The sequence below is a fragment of the Coturnix japonica genome, chromosome 4, assembly GCF_054131305.1.
Source record: "Coturnix japonica strain WE chromosome 4, WE-NBRP24, whole genome shotgun sequence".
Lineage (NCBI taxonomy): Eukaryota > Metazoa > Chordata > Aves > Galliformes > Phasianidae > Coturnix > Coturnix japonica.
The window spans coordinates 38,820,537-38,836,806 of record NC_140666.1 but is presented as its reverse complement, the minus strand read 5'-3'; the positions used below and the strand labels follow the sequence as shown (position 1 = coordinate 38,836,806).

At 45.7% G+C, this 16,270-nt stretch overlaps 1 protein-coding gene across 8 annotated transcripts in view; it reads right to left on the bottom strand.

Annotated features, from left to right (window-relative positions):
• The window catches only part of SLC20A2 (solute carrier family 20 member 2), a 55,320-nt gene extending 39,152 nt beyond the window's left edge, over positions 1 to 16,168 (bottom strand). For 5 of the 8 annotated variants that reach the window (XR_014945776.1, XM_085546562.1, XM_085546568.1 and 2 more), the window contains exon 1: positions 16,096 to 16,168. The gene's annotated coding sequence lies outside the window, so the exon portion shown is untranslated. Of the gene's footprint in view, positions 1 to 3,985; positions 5,700 to 16,095 lie in introns of those variants that run through there. The other 3 variants (XM_085546563.1, XM_085546567.1, XM_085546561.1) reach the window with 2 other exon arrangements.
• Positions 16,169 to 16,270: the final 102 nt, after the last annotated feature.

Genomic DNA, 16,270 nt, shown 5'->3' with positions numbered 1-16,270 from the left:
AACATCCAAAAGCTGAACGACGTTGATCCAGTAGCACTCTGACGTCTTAAATAAAGTACTGACCAATGTTTGGACTACGGCATGCCTATAGATACTCTAAAACTGGGAGCCACATGCAGTTGGAACTCAGCGCTTTTGATTTCCATGTGTTTGTGCTCCTGCTCCTACAGGGAACCCCCACCTCCAAATGACAACGAGAAAACGAATGGGCATAAAGGAGAGATGAAGGTGGATGGATGGCTCTGAATTTCTCCTCTGCAGATGCCAGACCTGGAGACACCCCTGAGCAAAGCCACAAACACTGCTTGAGCTGGAATGAGCCTGCTCTGATCAACATCTGTGTACTCACTGCTGCATTTTGGGTGGCAAGCTCCAACATATTCTATAATCCATCAGGACACTCTTCAAACAGAAAGAGATGTATCTGTGTTTCAGTGTGAGGAAAACAGACTGTCTGTAAAGCCTCATGTCACAGATGTAAAAATTAAAAAGCTGCTGGACATTCAGGCATGGATCACCCTTTTTGCTCTGAGAAAGCAATAAACTGGGATGGGCTTTTTTTATCAACTCCAAATTCCATCGCATTGCCATGTGAAAGGTTTTTTCCAGCAAGCCCTTGGTCTCCCAGGGTGAACAGGCCATCCCAATGAGGAGACTTCCATTCCCAATGGCCAAGGTGAACTTGCTGTACTTACATTAACATGCAGGGAGAGCTGCCGTACCGCAGTGTGACTCCACTTGAAGCCACCCATCATCTTTTGAGCAAGTAAGCCCTGGGAAAATGGAAAGGAGGAAGCCACAGCTGGAACTGCTGGAGGCCAAGCCTGGCCTGGAGGACTACAGAGGCTGGAAGAGTGAGGCTGACTCCAGCCCGTCACAGAACAAGCCCATGCTGAGCCAGCAGGACTTCAAAGGCAGCAAAACCATTCTGGAGAATCAAGGCTTTGGTCAACTCTGATTCGAGCACTGCTCCAGTTAATGCCAGGAAACAACTGGACTTGTATCACCCCAACTCTGGCTGATTCACCGAGGCTGGGCTTACAACATTCATATTAAGTTCAAAGGAATGGGAGAACCGCTGCCCTGCATCTCCTGGGGCTTTATCAACTATCTCCCCTCCCCAGCCCCACCCCTAAAGTAAGCAACCAGCATGGACAACGCACTTCTAAAAACCCTGGCTGCTGCTGACAATGCAAGTAGCATTATTCCAAAGTACTAACCAACCTATATTAACTACAAGTAGAACACAAAAAATTGCCTGTAAAACGTTAAAGGCAATTAGGAAATTCAACGTTTCACAAATTCCTTTGGTAAAAAGCCAGAATGATGTTGTCAGAATTCAATAATGGCAATTTTCAGATAAAGAAAATATGACACCTCAAGCCCCAGATTAACTGCCATTCTCATTTTGTTTGACCGGTGTGATGTCTTCTCCCACTGAGCTATGACAGAACTCTGCGGCTGACACCAGTGCCCATCTCTCTGAAGAGGGAGGCGCAATGAGTAAGCAGTTATCAGCACATCCAACCATCCTGACTGGCCTGCACTGGCATCCTCCAAAACCAGCATGTCCACCGTGACAGAAGATTGGATGCTGCTGAAGTGAGCTAGTGCACTGCTAAAAGGAGGAAAGCACCAGTGATGAAGTTATAAAGGTGGCAACATTAATGCAGCCACTGAAAGCTGTGGCTGTAGGCCACATTGGAACATGCCATTGGAATAGCCAGCTATGACGCCTAGGAGCCTGGTGATGACATACATGGAGTTTAATACTGTCTGCAGACAGGTCACCAGAGAGAGCTCCCTCTTGGCAGTCTAGTACATGCTGACCATATGAAGAACAGCACCTGCCAACAGCCTCAAAGATCAATAGCTGCTGATCTCTGTTCTTCAGAGTCCATGTAGTGGTCCACTTCTACCTCCCACCACAGTGAAGAGACAAGATCCATGCGGTCCAGCTATAAGAAAGAGTTAACACATGGGCTGCTTCACTGTAGGCTGTTGGTGCTGCTGGAGCAAACAGGTGGCTGACAGACCTGTCACGCTGGCTGGTAACTAAATCAGTGCCAGTGTGACATGCCAAAGAATGTCCCACGACTGGGTGCATGGCTTGGCAAACACCTGCAGAAGGGACTTACTAAGGGCATGCAGTGCTGTGAAGTAGGTCAAGCGAAGCCAGGCTTTACTCTCCACAAAGGGTCAGCCTCCACCTCAGTGCTTCTCTGGTGCTAGACCAAGTGCTGAGAACCTTAGGAAAAGTTGACATACAAATAAGATTAATACAGGGAGTTGGTCACGGACCTTGTTATCAAGAACACTCCCTCAGGTGAATGACTGCTGATGGAGAGATGACTCCATGTTTTATCTGGGGTTCTTCTAACCTGCAAGCAAGCCCTGGTAACATCAGTGTTTCTGCTGTGGCAGTTTAGAGCCCATATCTTGGTGGAGCACACGGAGTGGTCCTAAAGGCACAGGCAGGACAATGGGACACGCGTTGCCTCCGGTGAACTGACCAGAGCATTTGCCTGCAGCAAGAGCTCAAACAGCTAAAATTTCTCTGCTTGCTGACAAACAAGATATAAAGAGAAGAGAAAGTCATTAAGGTTGCAGAAGATATTTCCTTGAGTACATGGCACCAGCAAACAGTGCCAGTGACTGGTATGCCTCATCCTCTTAAAAAGGTGTTTATAGCTAAGCTGTGATGGTGATAACGATGCATTACAGCAGCTCCATGGTTGCCTAGAGGAGGAAGGGCAACATGGATGTAGCTGAGAGGTCAGTAATAGCAAAGGGTATCCCAAAAGAAACCTTCCTGTCCTCCTGCCTTTCTGGAGAAGGGCAAAAATCAGACATAGCTGCTCTGGGGCTCTGCTGTGCCCACTACAGCTTGGACAGGGACTTCCCTTAATCTGCCCAACACGAGGAATTTGCACCTCAGCACAGCCCTGTTCGAGGGAAAAAAGAATACAAAGAAGAAATAAAAAGAAGTCTACAGCAGCCAGGTATGACAACATCAAGTGAAGGAGGTCCTCAGGAGCCATTCTCCCTGCTAATGCAGGTTCCCTACAGTAGCTCACACAGGTAGATGTCCAGATTGGTTTTGAGTATCTCCAAATACCCCGCAGCCAATTAGGGCTACCTGTTCCAGTGCTCTGACGCTCTTCAAAATGAATGAGGATCAGCAAAAAACAACAACAACAACAAAAAAAGATATTAAAAACACTAAAAAAAATTCACTAAACAAATAATCTATGATTAATAAACAACTGGTTGTTTCTGGTCACTGAGATCTTCAGCAGCCACAGAAGGCATTTCCTTTCATATCTGTTCTACACAGAAATTAAAAAGGGAAAATTAATTATGCCATTCTTACAACTGTCAGTCAGCTCCTCAGCCTGGAATTAACTACGCATTGAAGTGAATCTGATGAACACAATGATGCAAAAAAAAGCAGTTGCTCTGAAACTGTGGAATACATTACTCCCAAAATGGGCTTAATATTTCAATCAACGCTTTCTCTGAGTGTTTAGCCAATTCCTTCCTGCAGTTCAGTTTCTGTCTTCTTTAAAAATTCTGTTGATGTGAACTACTTTCAATCACTTGTTGTAATACAAGTAGCTAAACAAATTACTTTTAAATTGTATTACAGGTTTCTTTTTCCTTCAAATCTGACCAAGGAGGGTTTCAACATAAACATCATCTTTTCCAGTTTTACAGTTTCTCAACTGAGAAAAAGAACCATTTTCCATTCTCCAAAGCAATCCAGAATGTAGGCCACACTTTTGAGTCGTGTACATTCAATTTAGGAAGATGTTGGTGTCACTAACGTGAAATTCAGGTATGCAGAAAGCTATTATGTATCTACTTCAAACATAATTCTCAGTCGCTGACAAACGCTTTGAACATTTTTACAGGTTAAAGCAGTCCCATCAGCTCATCTACCAATCCTGGGCTTTGATGCTGCCTGCGGTTCACAAGGACTTACTCAGAAAACGTTGAGAATTTCATGGCACAAACTCAGAGGCACAGCTGTCCACCAAGCAAGCCCTCCCGGCTGAGTGCCTCCCGGCTGGACACAGCAAGACGTACACCAGGTAAGGAGCAACGCTGGGGAAACACCAGCTGCACAGAGTGAGAGGTGATACGAAGAAAAGAGAAATGTTCAGGTTCGCTTGTTTGCTTGCAGCAACAGACACTGAAGTTTATTGATTTCAGTTTCAGCAGCTAAAAATCCATGAAAACATTTTAATATTATACAGACAATACTATCCCATATTAAATTTTCTATCAAAGTAATAAAATAGGCCAGGATTTTCTCACAGTCATTGTGATTTACTTATCAATTAGTACAATAACACCTATTTTGAAATATATTACGGAGTGCAAATAGCTTTTTTTGGTCTGGGTATAATTCAGCTGTTCAGTGTTATGGGAATATCTAAGGAAAGAGACTGAAAAAAGAACCCAGCGTTACAATTCAACAGTTAGCTGTAAAAATAGCTGGACACATTCTCAGCCACTGTCTCTCAACTGTTCCCTTTATATCCACTGTGAAACTGTTTCCAACACACTAATCACATCCATTCTGAAGCAACTAAAATTATATGATTTCAAACTATTTTCATTAGAAAAACAGTCCTTTAGCAACTGCTTTTACTCTTCCAAGTAATTGTATACTCTTAAAGGCCAAATATTCAGCCAGCGTGCAAAAATAACCATAGCCTCTTATAAAGGATAAAAGGCCAGATAAGTCTTCATATTAAAAGCAAGGATGCCTCTACCAGCAACACTGCTCAATATCGAAGGTTGTATTTAATGTTAAAAGTTTCAATACATAAATGTTAAAATCTTAATGACTTTGGATCACTCTTACAACAACATGCCGAACAGCACGGCTAGTATTTCCTTGGAGGTAATTCCAGTACCGGCCAAGATGTTCGAGTAACTACCTCTGTAAACAGCTCTGTCACCTCAGCTGTAAGAAATCTGCACTGAACGCCCCACAACTCTGACAAAATGTCTCATCTATCTGGAATGTTTTTGGGAGCAACAGCCAAATAAAGAGACTGAACCGATTAATATTTGATTGCCACATCTGTCTATGGATAGGTTACTCAAATCAGAGGGCACTGACAGTACTCTTTTTTTTGCTTTGACATAAGCACCTGTCGTGGCAAAGGCTGTTTATTAAACGCAGGCAAGACCCTCAATCTGCTGTTCTGTAACTGCTACATCTGATCATCTCCCTGTTCAACATATGTTTTGACAGAAAAATGAAATTGATTTAAAGTACAAAGGTGGCAGCCATCTAATCCACAGATAAAACCACAGCGATGTAAGTTATGCTCTTCCTAAAACAAGCTTGAAGCCATGATTATATTAAAGACACAGATGTGAGGGGATTTTTCAACTTCCAAGCAGATAAGCAAGCAAGGTATTACAATCCAGGGGTGCAGGTGAATGAATAAGCAAGCAAACTACGTGATGTTTGTGCAGCGTCCTCTCAATCCTGCAATCCCTTCTAGAAAGTCTGGGTCTACATCTCCCTCTTCTTTACTCATGTTCTTCTCGCATGGCTTGGTCTCAGAAACTTTCCATGCCTGTAACGGAAACTCGAGCCAACTTCTTAAATGTATGATTTCTTCATCTCCACTCATCATCATCCACTTCTGTTTCTGAGAAGCTCCTCATCATGACACCTGTATCTCAAGAAGCAAAACAGGAAACATCACAGGGATGAAGCAAGGAAAGATGAATAATAATATGCCTCTGTGTCTTTAATAAAATCACAACTTTCATTCAAGTTCCTTTTAGGAAATAGAGTTCTTTTTTCTAAAGTATCACCAAACCAGGTGTGTAAGCGCCCAGTGCCACAGTCGGCATAACCAGTGACACCTCATCATCCACGTCTCTGCTCCTGTCACGATGAGCAGAAGAAATCCTGTGCCAGTCTTACATGCGATGGGAAACCTCCTCAGGTGCCAACCCTGACAAACCAGTGTTGGTTGTTTCTTTTTAACATGCTTCTCAGCTAGTGGAGCACTGCTACTAACAGTGACAAAGGTCTCGGTAAGGCCTCAGTCACTTCCAACGTATAATTGTCCCCAGAACAATACTGTCAAGCTTTGGGGTGGGGTGGAGGGGACTTGCCTGGCTGTTACCCCATGTACTTCATTCAGTGGGCTTTCAGTCACCTACAGCCTGGGACCGGATGAGCCCAGAGCCAACAGCACAAAGGCAGCAGGATTAGATGATCAAAGTCAACACGGTGACGCAGTCACCTCATGCCTGAATAGGCCACCCAAGCCCTCAGCCTGCCCTGTGACCTCACCAAATGCTGACCAAGGGGGTCAGGAGGGAAGAACAGTCACCAAAGGCAGCCTGCAAGCCAGCAGACCAAAGCACAAAAGCAATTTTATCTCTGCGCGTTAGGGTTAAGGCTGTATTTAAAAAAAACAAGAGCACCCAAATTTCCTCCAAGCAGAGGCAGAGCAGTGCCCACTTCTTACAGTTCCTATCTCAAACGTTCAGAACTCCATCTCCTGTTTGGAACCCTCCTTCCTTCTACAGAAGCCGTTGGCAGCAGCTGATACCCCATACACCTGGTGCACTTTGCTAGGAAAGACAGCACTGCCCTTCATCAGCAATGCTAATGTTGTAAAGCCACAGTGGGGTTGGTTCTCTTCAGCTAGCAAGGAGGGACAGCTTTACAGACAGCATCTTGAGCAGCACCAAAAGGTTTAGCTTTGGACTTGCACACTGCAGTAGAGAAGATAACTTTGCCTTGGACAAAGAAACCCTCTGTCAATGCTCTGGATATTGTAGGAATGATAACCAATAAGTAACTGGGCAGAAGCGTATCTGCTCCGCAGGGATTACATGTCAAAGAAAAATATACATTTGCCTATTTCTGAACTCTTGATAAAGTCCTTTCCTTCTAAAGTGCTTACAAGGCAAACAGTTCCGAAGCCCGTGCCTCAGTCGTTATGGCTGCTGGTCAGAAACTCAAGGAATCCAACTAGCATGGGTTTCAGGAGCTTAGTTTAAAAGCAGAGGCGGCCCCATGTGCCCCATCAGTGAGACACTGAGAACATGCCCAGATAACCATCCAATTACTGTATGCTGCCGTGATCCTCCCTCTGTCTTTTATGGTGAGGATCACTGAACGCCAGATACAGAAACTGCAGTTTCACTGTTTTGTAATCACTGTAACTCCACGTTACTTCTGAGAGCCAGAAATGATCTGGCAACAATTAATTCAATTATTAACAACATCCTCACTCATTAATCAGATGTCTACACTCAGCATATGCACAGTAGCGATTACAAGACATCCGCACTCCTCTCTGTAGATTCCCACAGAGAACTGCAGAACATGATTCATATTTGCAGCTGAACCTGATGTCAAAAAGATCCAATGCCGGCTGTCACCTGAACGCCTCAAACAACTGAGACATTTTCCGCTTTTCTTTTGAGGAGACAACTTGGTGGCAGGCTGTGCCTTCTAACTTTGATCTTTACAGCAGCCAACACCAGCAGAATTTTGTAGCTCAATAACAAAACACAGAAACCTCATGGGCTGTTAACTCAATTACCGTGCTTTGGCAAGGAAGCTTTCTCCTTATACCTTGGGGAACATCTTTAGATTAGACAGCGCTTGCTTTAAAGGCACATGCGCCTCAAAGATGCAGTTCATGTACTTGATTTCTTTAAGGGGAAATATATTCCAATACTTGCTTTTAGGACTGGTGTTTTCCCTCATTTCCCCAGGAAACAGCACTTACATAACTGTGCCGACTGCCTGATGCAGAGACACAGGCACTGCAACCCCATCTGATGGAAAAGGACAGGGATTTCACAGATGCTCCCTCCAACAACAGACTTGCAAAGAAAACAAGCGGTGCAGCCCCCGAATGATGAGCTGCTCCACAAACATGGGCAGACGCTGTGTTTTCCCTCACACACTCACAAACCACAACACGGTGCTCGGCTGCTCAGACACCGTCCTGCTGCAATGGAAAGAAATGTGCTTCAGCTACTGCAGTGCTAACAAAACTGGGGAGCTGCAGGAACTCACCTTTACCAGCTGAGCTGCTCACAGAGCTACTTTTATCCACAGGGCAACACAGCAGTGTCTCATGCTCAGCATTGCAGCTCCCACCTGTACACTGGCTGACGTTGTCAGATAGTGCTCGCGCTTTCATAAAGGCACATGGTCAGTACTTGTGACCTTTCACCACGGACAAGCAGATGTATACAGCAGTACAGGTGACCCCAGGAGTTTCTTATAAAAAAACAACAAAAAAAAGCCTCTCAATCCTTTCCAAAACAGCCCTGCCCAGGGTGGGCGCACTGCAGACTGCCACAACAGGTCACATTTCTGGTCCATCTGCCTGAGTTCTGCCTATCCTGATCGGGACCAGATGCTTCAGAAGGTGGAGCAGCTCGCAGAGTGAACAATGATGTGATTCACCCAAAGGGGAAATTCCTTCCTGACCTCATCAATTAGCATGAAGGTTTATATCCCTAATTTATTTTTAATCTTATTTGCTGCAACTCTGGATATTATCATTATATATATATATAAACGTCCAGGTCTGCTTGGAATCTGACTAAACTTTTGGCCTCGGTAATATCATGTGGCATAATTATATGAGGTTTCAAATGTACTTATTTTCTATTTCATTTAACGTCCCTTTGTTCTTGCACTGTGGGAACTATTAACCACCTCTTCCCCTTCCTCTGGCTCCAGCTGGCTTGTACCATAAGCTACCATGCCACACTGCTTTCTGGTACAGAGCAGGAACATGATCTGAGGGCCTTTAAAGCCATAATTTAGCAACTCTACTAGTTAGCCAGCAATATTTCTACAACCAGTTTCTGGGATCTGCTAGAAGCTGGCGGCTCCATCAAAATTTCAGACCCAATTCCAGATCTTACAGACTCACTTTTCTGGTCTTTTCCATGTAAAATCCACCACTCTTAGAAACAAACCGCTTTGCTCGGTACCGCGTTCTTCAAACTCCCTCGAGATTCTGAGAAATTTACTTCTAAAAGAACAAAGAAGCAGCACAACACTCTCGGCTTTTCAAGGTCATACAGGAACCTCTCCCTCTGAGCAAAGAGCTCCCCTCCCATCTCCATGCCTGAAAAAAGAACGGTGTCCAGCTGAGCTCAGCCCAGCCCAGTGTGCTCTTGAACAGTGTCCCTGTGGGCCGCGGGTTCCTCTGTGCAGTAACTTCACCCTTTGCTGCTGCTTACAGATAAGCTGATGACATACTCATCAAAACTATTATGCTAAGTTGTAGCTAAAAGGCTCCAGTGCAACCAGCCACTGCCATTTCTAACACAACACTTGCAGAAGACATCAAGGTATAAGGCCACACCTTAAATCAACAGAAGTTTGGTGACTAAATAAATAAATAAATAAATAGAACTACATAAACAGCAGCCAGGGAAGGGAGAACACTAAAACAACCTTCTGGGTTTTGGATCCTCTCTACTCCACAAAACAAGTCTTCCTCTTGCAGCTCCTGGAGCCAAAACTTGGGACTACAGGCCAACAGATTTTAACCCCAGAGTCCTTAGGAGAGAAAGAGCCAGTCTGGGTGATACCTCGCTGGAATACCTCACGGACCTTCAAAGAGATCAAAGAATTGTTACAGCATCTTTGAGAAAAGCCACATAGCTAGCACTGTTCTACCATGTGTGCTTTGATTATGGGTTTAGAGCTGGTAAATTATGTCAAGAGAACAATTCTTGGCCTCAAGCAAAAAGAAAATTACAACATTTCATCCTTTTTTGTGAGATCTTCAGGCATGGAACCAGTCAAGAGACAACTGCCCCAGCCTTAACATAAAGTCCATAAACAGATGGAGCTCTTTAATGATGAAAACAGTGCTAACACAACTGGCACCACTTTACCAACTGTCAGCTCACTGAATAATACAATCCCATGCAGCTTTTGCCTCTATTTGGTTCTACCATATGTAAGACCTGTTATTTTATTCACTCCAATCAGCATACGCTCCTCAATTACCTCCCCATGATGTTTTATAGTTGCATAGCAGCATTAGGGACTCTGCTCCATACTACTGATCTTAATACTTTCTTTCCTTTATCCTTTCTTTTCCAAAGAAAAGAGATGAGGCTGGAATAGCCAACACCCAGGAGAGGTGTTCCATCCCTTGGACTGTTTCTGCAGCCCTCCTCTGGGCACACTCCAATGGGTCCGTGTCACTCCTGTACAGAGGACTCTACACCCACACACAGTACTCCAGGTGAGATCTCACCAGCATGGACAATCCCTCTGGCCTGCAGTATCAGCATTTAAAGCAGACATTTGAGCCTCTGTGTTTACCAGAAAGTGACCAGAGTCTTAAAATGACTACAGGAAAAAGTTACCAGTAGGTCCCCCTACTCATTTTTACTGACCCTTCTCATATACGCCCACTGGCTGCTCCCCAACTCTCACTGGAGATACTGTAAGAAGTTTTCTGACTTTGTAGGGCAAGTGGGTTCCCCCATGGGAGCTATGGGAATGCCTGATCTGATATACAGGGTCTGTGGGGACATTCTCATTTGCCAGATGGCCTATATCTGTTTCCAGACTTTAACCTGGGAGGAGTAGGCCACCCACTCGTTCTCAGGGAGCACCTTGATCCAGACTTTTCTTCCACAACTGATTTCTTGAGGCTCCTCCCATGTGGCTACTAACTCAGGCACAGAGCATTTCCCCCTCTGCCTAGGGAAGGCAATAATGACAGAGAACAGTTCTCCCATCAACAGTGGCATAAGCAATCCGGGACACCTTAGCTGCAATACTTCTACCGCTTTTGAATCATTACTGAATTTCAAATGAAAAAGATGCGATACTTTCCATTTGTCACATTCAAAAACACGGTTTGGATAAGGAAATCTTTTAATGGACTCAACAAAGGTATTTTTGGCTGCTGGAATACTCAATCTGTTGAGCTAAAAATAGCTTTAAATAAATTTGTAATACAAGCAGTACATACTTTGCCTAAGAAAAAAATCTGCTGGCCACTCACAGATCATGTGAACTCAGTTATTTAGTTGTGCAAAGAACATGAGTAATTCCACGCCTTATCTGACTGTAGATTTGGATCTATTTAGCAATGGTGCTGTCACATACCAAATGCAAGACAATAGGAAGGGAAAGTCCCCACAAACAATGGCCGCAGTCATTTAATGAGATGGTCACAAAGAAAAGAGATGAGGCTGGCAAAGCCTGGGCCTCCGCCTCCATCCTCCTATCTTTCTCTGCGCAAAGAAGCAAGGCACCCTCCTGCCCACCTTTTCTTTAATACTGCAGTATAAGGAAATGGGATGCCTGATAGTACTGCTCCCTGACATCCACCAGCTGAAACTATGGAACAGAAATGTCTCACTTTTTTCCTTCCAAAATTCCATTGGTCGGTAGAAGGGCTCCTCAAAATGTCCTGTTTTTACAACGAGTGCCATACAAGCTGTTTCTGATACCGCTCATGGGAGCGCAGCGCAACCTGAGCAATGGTAAAATAGGGGAGCTCAAACATACCCAGTACGCCGTGCCAGGTTAAGTTCACAGCAGCTGCTCTGTTCACAGAAAGACATCTGAGAGAAGTGCCATAAATAACGAGATCACATGGAGTCTCCCATTGCACAACCAACATACATCTTTCCTGCTCAGGAATTTATGCTTCACACCCTACGCCGTCAGTCAAGAGCGTGTTACCAGCTACGTTCTCAGGATGAGCCGGAGGATATTTTGGAAAGCGATACAGCCCTCCTGCTGGCCAGGTCTTTTCAAAATACTTTCTCTTCTGCTATAATAAAGACAAATGTTTCTATAATCTCATCCAAACCGTGGTCTCTCTCTGTGGCAAGCTATGTATCCATGTGTGCCTTTCACATACTGTGGTTACATAAAACGACTTAGAGCACATGGAAGTCTGACAGTCTGATGGAGACCGAAGTGAACTATTCGTTCGTGGATTCGGGAGCTAAGGTTTTATTGGCATGTACAATTGGACGGTATTTTCTCTGACTCCAGTTTCTGCAAATCCCTAAATTGAGCAGCCCCTTTGAGGATTTCCAATTCATGTTACTGTTAGACTAAAATTAAACCCAGTCCTCCTGAAACACCCCATTTCTAGGGCTCCGCAAGGGGATAACCACATTACAAAGCATTATAGCTACAACTAAGAGTAAAGGCATATCGTTATTTTATATAAATGAGGTTTTGGGGTTTTTTTTTGTTCTCCTGGAGTTTTGCCACAAATTGCTTTCAAGGGCTTGGTTCAGAAATTCCAAATTCAGATTGTTGTTTTTTTCTCATTGAGAATGAACTCTTTTTAACAATTCTGTTAATCTTGGAGTTTGGAGTTATTTTTATTACAGTAACGCCCAAAGTTGAAGCTATTTCATTAAAAGATCAGGAATTATTTTTATTAAAGTAACACCCAAAGCTTAGACGTTCCTTGCAAAAACCAGGCAAAGAGCTTCCATTCTTAAGAAGAAAAGGTTATTTGCCCTGTCCTTGTAAACAGAATTCATGGAGACTGCAGAGCTCTGATGCGTTTTACTGATGGCTTCTTGGCTTTTAGGGCTGAAAAAATAAATAATTAGACAAACAAGCCTTTTGCTCTTAGAGTAATTGGATTTTTCAAATCTCTCTTCTCATCTTCTTTTGCAGAAAAAGCAACCACGATTTCCAGATTTCTCAGCAGACTTTTGCAACAGTTTTGAGGTGATCCACCATCAGTGTCTCTCTCATTCAGTACTAGACTCCAAGCCTGAAAGGAGACCCACTGCCCTCGGTGAGACTGATGTCAGATGGAACTTGTTAGGCTACGAGCAGCTTGCTCCTTGTCCCCTAGCTCTTATACCACAACAGAAATGAGGCTGCAAAGGAAAGGTTCTTACCTCCACTCTCACGGCCCTGCGGCACAGAAACCTTCTGCTCTTCAGTGGCAGCCCTGTCTCAAGAACAAGATCAAGTGGTGCCTTTTTGTTTGCCTGGCTGAGTTAGCAAACTAGGTTGCATCACCCAGGCTCCTCACTGTGACTAAACCATGGCTGAGGCATTTGGAGGAAAAAGGCAAAGCCTTTTGATCATGGCTTCTGATTCTGAGTGTAAGCACCAGTCATTGAGGTACACACGCTGTCAGCAAGCCTCCACTACTGCTCTTCAGGTGTAACAAGCCAGAGGCATCATGGCATTAATGACATGCCCATCACGATGCTCCTTCCCTGTTGATGATGGCGCACAGTGACAATTCTCAACTTCTTTTATGTAGAAATTAGGGCTGGGGCAAAATCTTTTGGCTTCCCCAGAAGGAGAGGCTGAGTGATGACATACCCACCTTTCTCTCCGCGGCGTGTATAATTTCAGGTTGCCCAATAACACCAACGCTCCTAAGTTCAGGAAGACTTTAAAAGGAGTGATTATGCTCACGGAAGTCATCTAGCATGAATAAACTACCCAGGCAACAGGGAAGCATTCCAGAGCCCTGTGCTGTCATCAGGCTTTCAGCCAATGCTGCTTAATCATATATGCAAAACACACATTACGGAAAGATTCGTCATAGATTTGAATATTCTTAATCAATTACCCCCTGCACTGAAGAAGCTTTCCTGAAAGCCATCCTCATATGAAGGGACTGGGATCTCCTGCTGCCTTCAGAGCTTCTGTCAGTGGTACAGCACAGGCTTCCCCCTCAGCACTAGAAACCCATGAGGCAGTTTTGGAAGGGGCATTTTAGAGCTTAGCAGCACCTGAGCACCACACTGCTAAAATTCGTAACTGCCAGTGCCACGAGTTATGCAGCAGCTGCTACGGGCTGTGCTCCCATCTGGTCCTGGCTGGCACATGCCAGTTCATACCAGCTGGGCACAAAACACAGCGCAGACTGAAACCCAAAGTGCTCGTGGCACAGCAAAAGGTATTTTGACTGCAGGTTGTAGAGCCTGCAGTATTTTCAGCCTTAAACACAGCTGTGTTCATCATTTATATAAATTTAAGACTTTCTTGAGCCTTGACATTAGATTTATCAAGCTTCATCTGAAAGACTCTGTGCAATACTTAGTGCAGATCCTAGCCAGACACATTTTAGTGGGGAGTGCTGCAATGACCTTCCCACCACTTACCAGAAGATTATAATTTTCACATAAAATTACAGAGTCGTGCTTGTAATGCCACTTGAAGACTTGCCTGTGCAGAAATCTGACTGTCAGCAGCTTCCACAGGGGGAACAGAGCAGTCAGATTCTCAAGAACATCCAAGTTATGCTTTATCTGTGGTATGCCTGGAGCTGTCCCAGAGACTCACGAGATAAGACCATTGCCATGACAGCGGGCTAACAGCTGAAAACGTGGTTGGAGCAGGGAGCTCTGTGAAGATAGGATGGCCTTGCTCTGTCCAAAACTCCCCTGACTGCGCGGAGCTGTGATGGCAAAGCCCACAAATCCAAATCCAACGGGTATAAAACAATGCCCAAAAGGAGCTCAGGGGAACTTTGGGTCTTCTGGACAAGCACTCCCACAGACAGGATCACTGCTGGCTGCACCAACACCAGAACCCAGACCTCTCTTTCCCTCTTTGACTCTCTCACCCTCCTCCCCACCCACTTTTTCCTTTTTTTTTCCATCTTAAAGTTCTTAAGTAATGCAAGTCTTGTTTTGATTCCTTATAATGTTGTGCAAAAAAGCCTAGTTAGAACTCTACAAGTGTGAATACTTTTAAGATTATGTAGTAAAATTGATGATTGTGTTTGGATCTTGAGTGCCATTTCACCTTAAACCAAGTGGGGGGTGTTGTAAATCTGGTCACCCCTCCTTGCCTCCCTCCCCTCACAGGTGGGCTGTGGCTGCAACCTGCTAATGCTTTTTTAAGCTACAGTACAGACACAGAGCTTTAACTGATCTGAAAGCCTTTCCTCCCACGCTTTGTGCAATCAGACACTATTGAATCTCCATATTGCGACTGTTTTCTAAAGAGTATTGGGTAAGCTGGAAAGATTTGCCTCTGTACAGCATTCTTGAGAATGAACGTGGCCGAAGATAACTTTGGAACAGTTTCTTTAAAGGTCACAAGCTTTCCCCGTCCAAGATTCCTAATAATTCAGCATAAGAATAAGATCCTGTGTATGCCTACAAGCCCCACTGCTGCGAATGGGCACGGAGAAAAGATCTATTGTCCGCGCCGCCTTTGCTTTCAGGCACTGATTTCTTTACTGCCAGTTGAAGAAAACACTTATTTCCATACGCAATACTGTGAATTAACTGGTAAAAAGTCACCGCACAAATTTCAAAGGTAACATACAAAAAGTTCTGCCCTGGCTGCACCTTCTGTCCCAGCCATATGTGTGCTACACGGGTGAGATACAAAGCCTGCAATGGAGCAGAGCATGGCTTCGCTGTATGAAACGTCTGTAAGTGCGTTTGTGTCCGGGAAATCAGCGACTGCCGCCTCTTGCTCAGGGTTGCAGCACCGTTCCTACAGTGCCATAACAAGCGCTATGGCGTCTGCATTTCTCGCACCTCCTGAAGCTTTGTTTGTCTGCACGAGTCAGCTGCTGACACACCTGCTCGCTACCTGAGGTCCGTGCGTACCGCAGAGCCGCGAGCCCGCAAGCCGCCCTGCCTTTCCAGCTCAGCTGAGTGGAAAATCGTGCAACAACTCGCTACAGACAGACTTGAGTTCGGGGTTCGGTGAACTGGAAGAAACGGCTCGCTCCGACACGCCGCGTTACTGACGCGCCGGGCGCCGCCGAGGACGGCAGCGGGGCAGGAACGGGCCCTGGAGAACGGCTCCCGCGCTCCCTCCGCCGCGGGACCCCCGGCACCCCATGCACCCCATGCAGGCTGCGGCTCGGGGCAGCGCCCCATTCATCCATCCATCCATTCATCCATCCATTCATCCATCCATCCCTCCCCGCTCAGCCCGCGCTTTCTCCTCAGGCGGCTCCTTCCCGCCTCACAACCGCCCCCCGTGCGCGCCGCCGCCACCGAGGCGGCCCCCTCCCCAGGCACCGAGGGGAGGGGCGAGGGCGGGCCGGCCCCGCTCGCGTGTCCCGCCGCGGCCACACTCACCGCCCGTCGGGCGCCCCGCGAGCAGCAGCGGCAGCGGCGGTGGCGGCGGCAGCGACAGCAGCCGGCACGGCCCGGAGGCGGAAGCGGCGGTAGGAAGTGAGGTCGATGCGGAGGGGGCGCCGCTTCCGGCGGGGAAGGGAGCCGAGGGTCGGGCGGCGCCGTGCAGCGGAGCTGG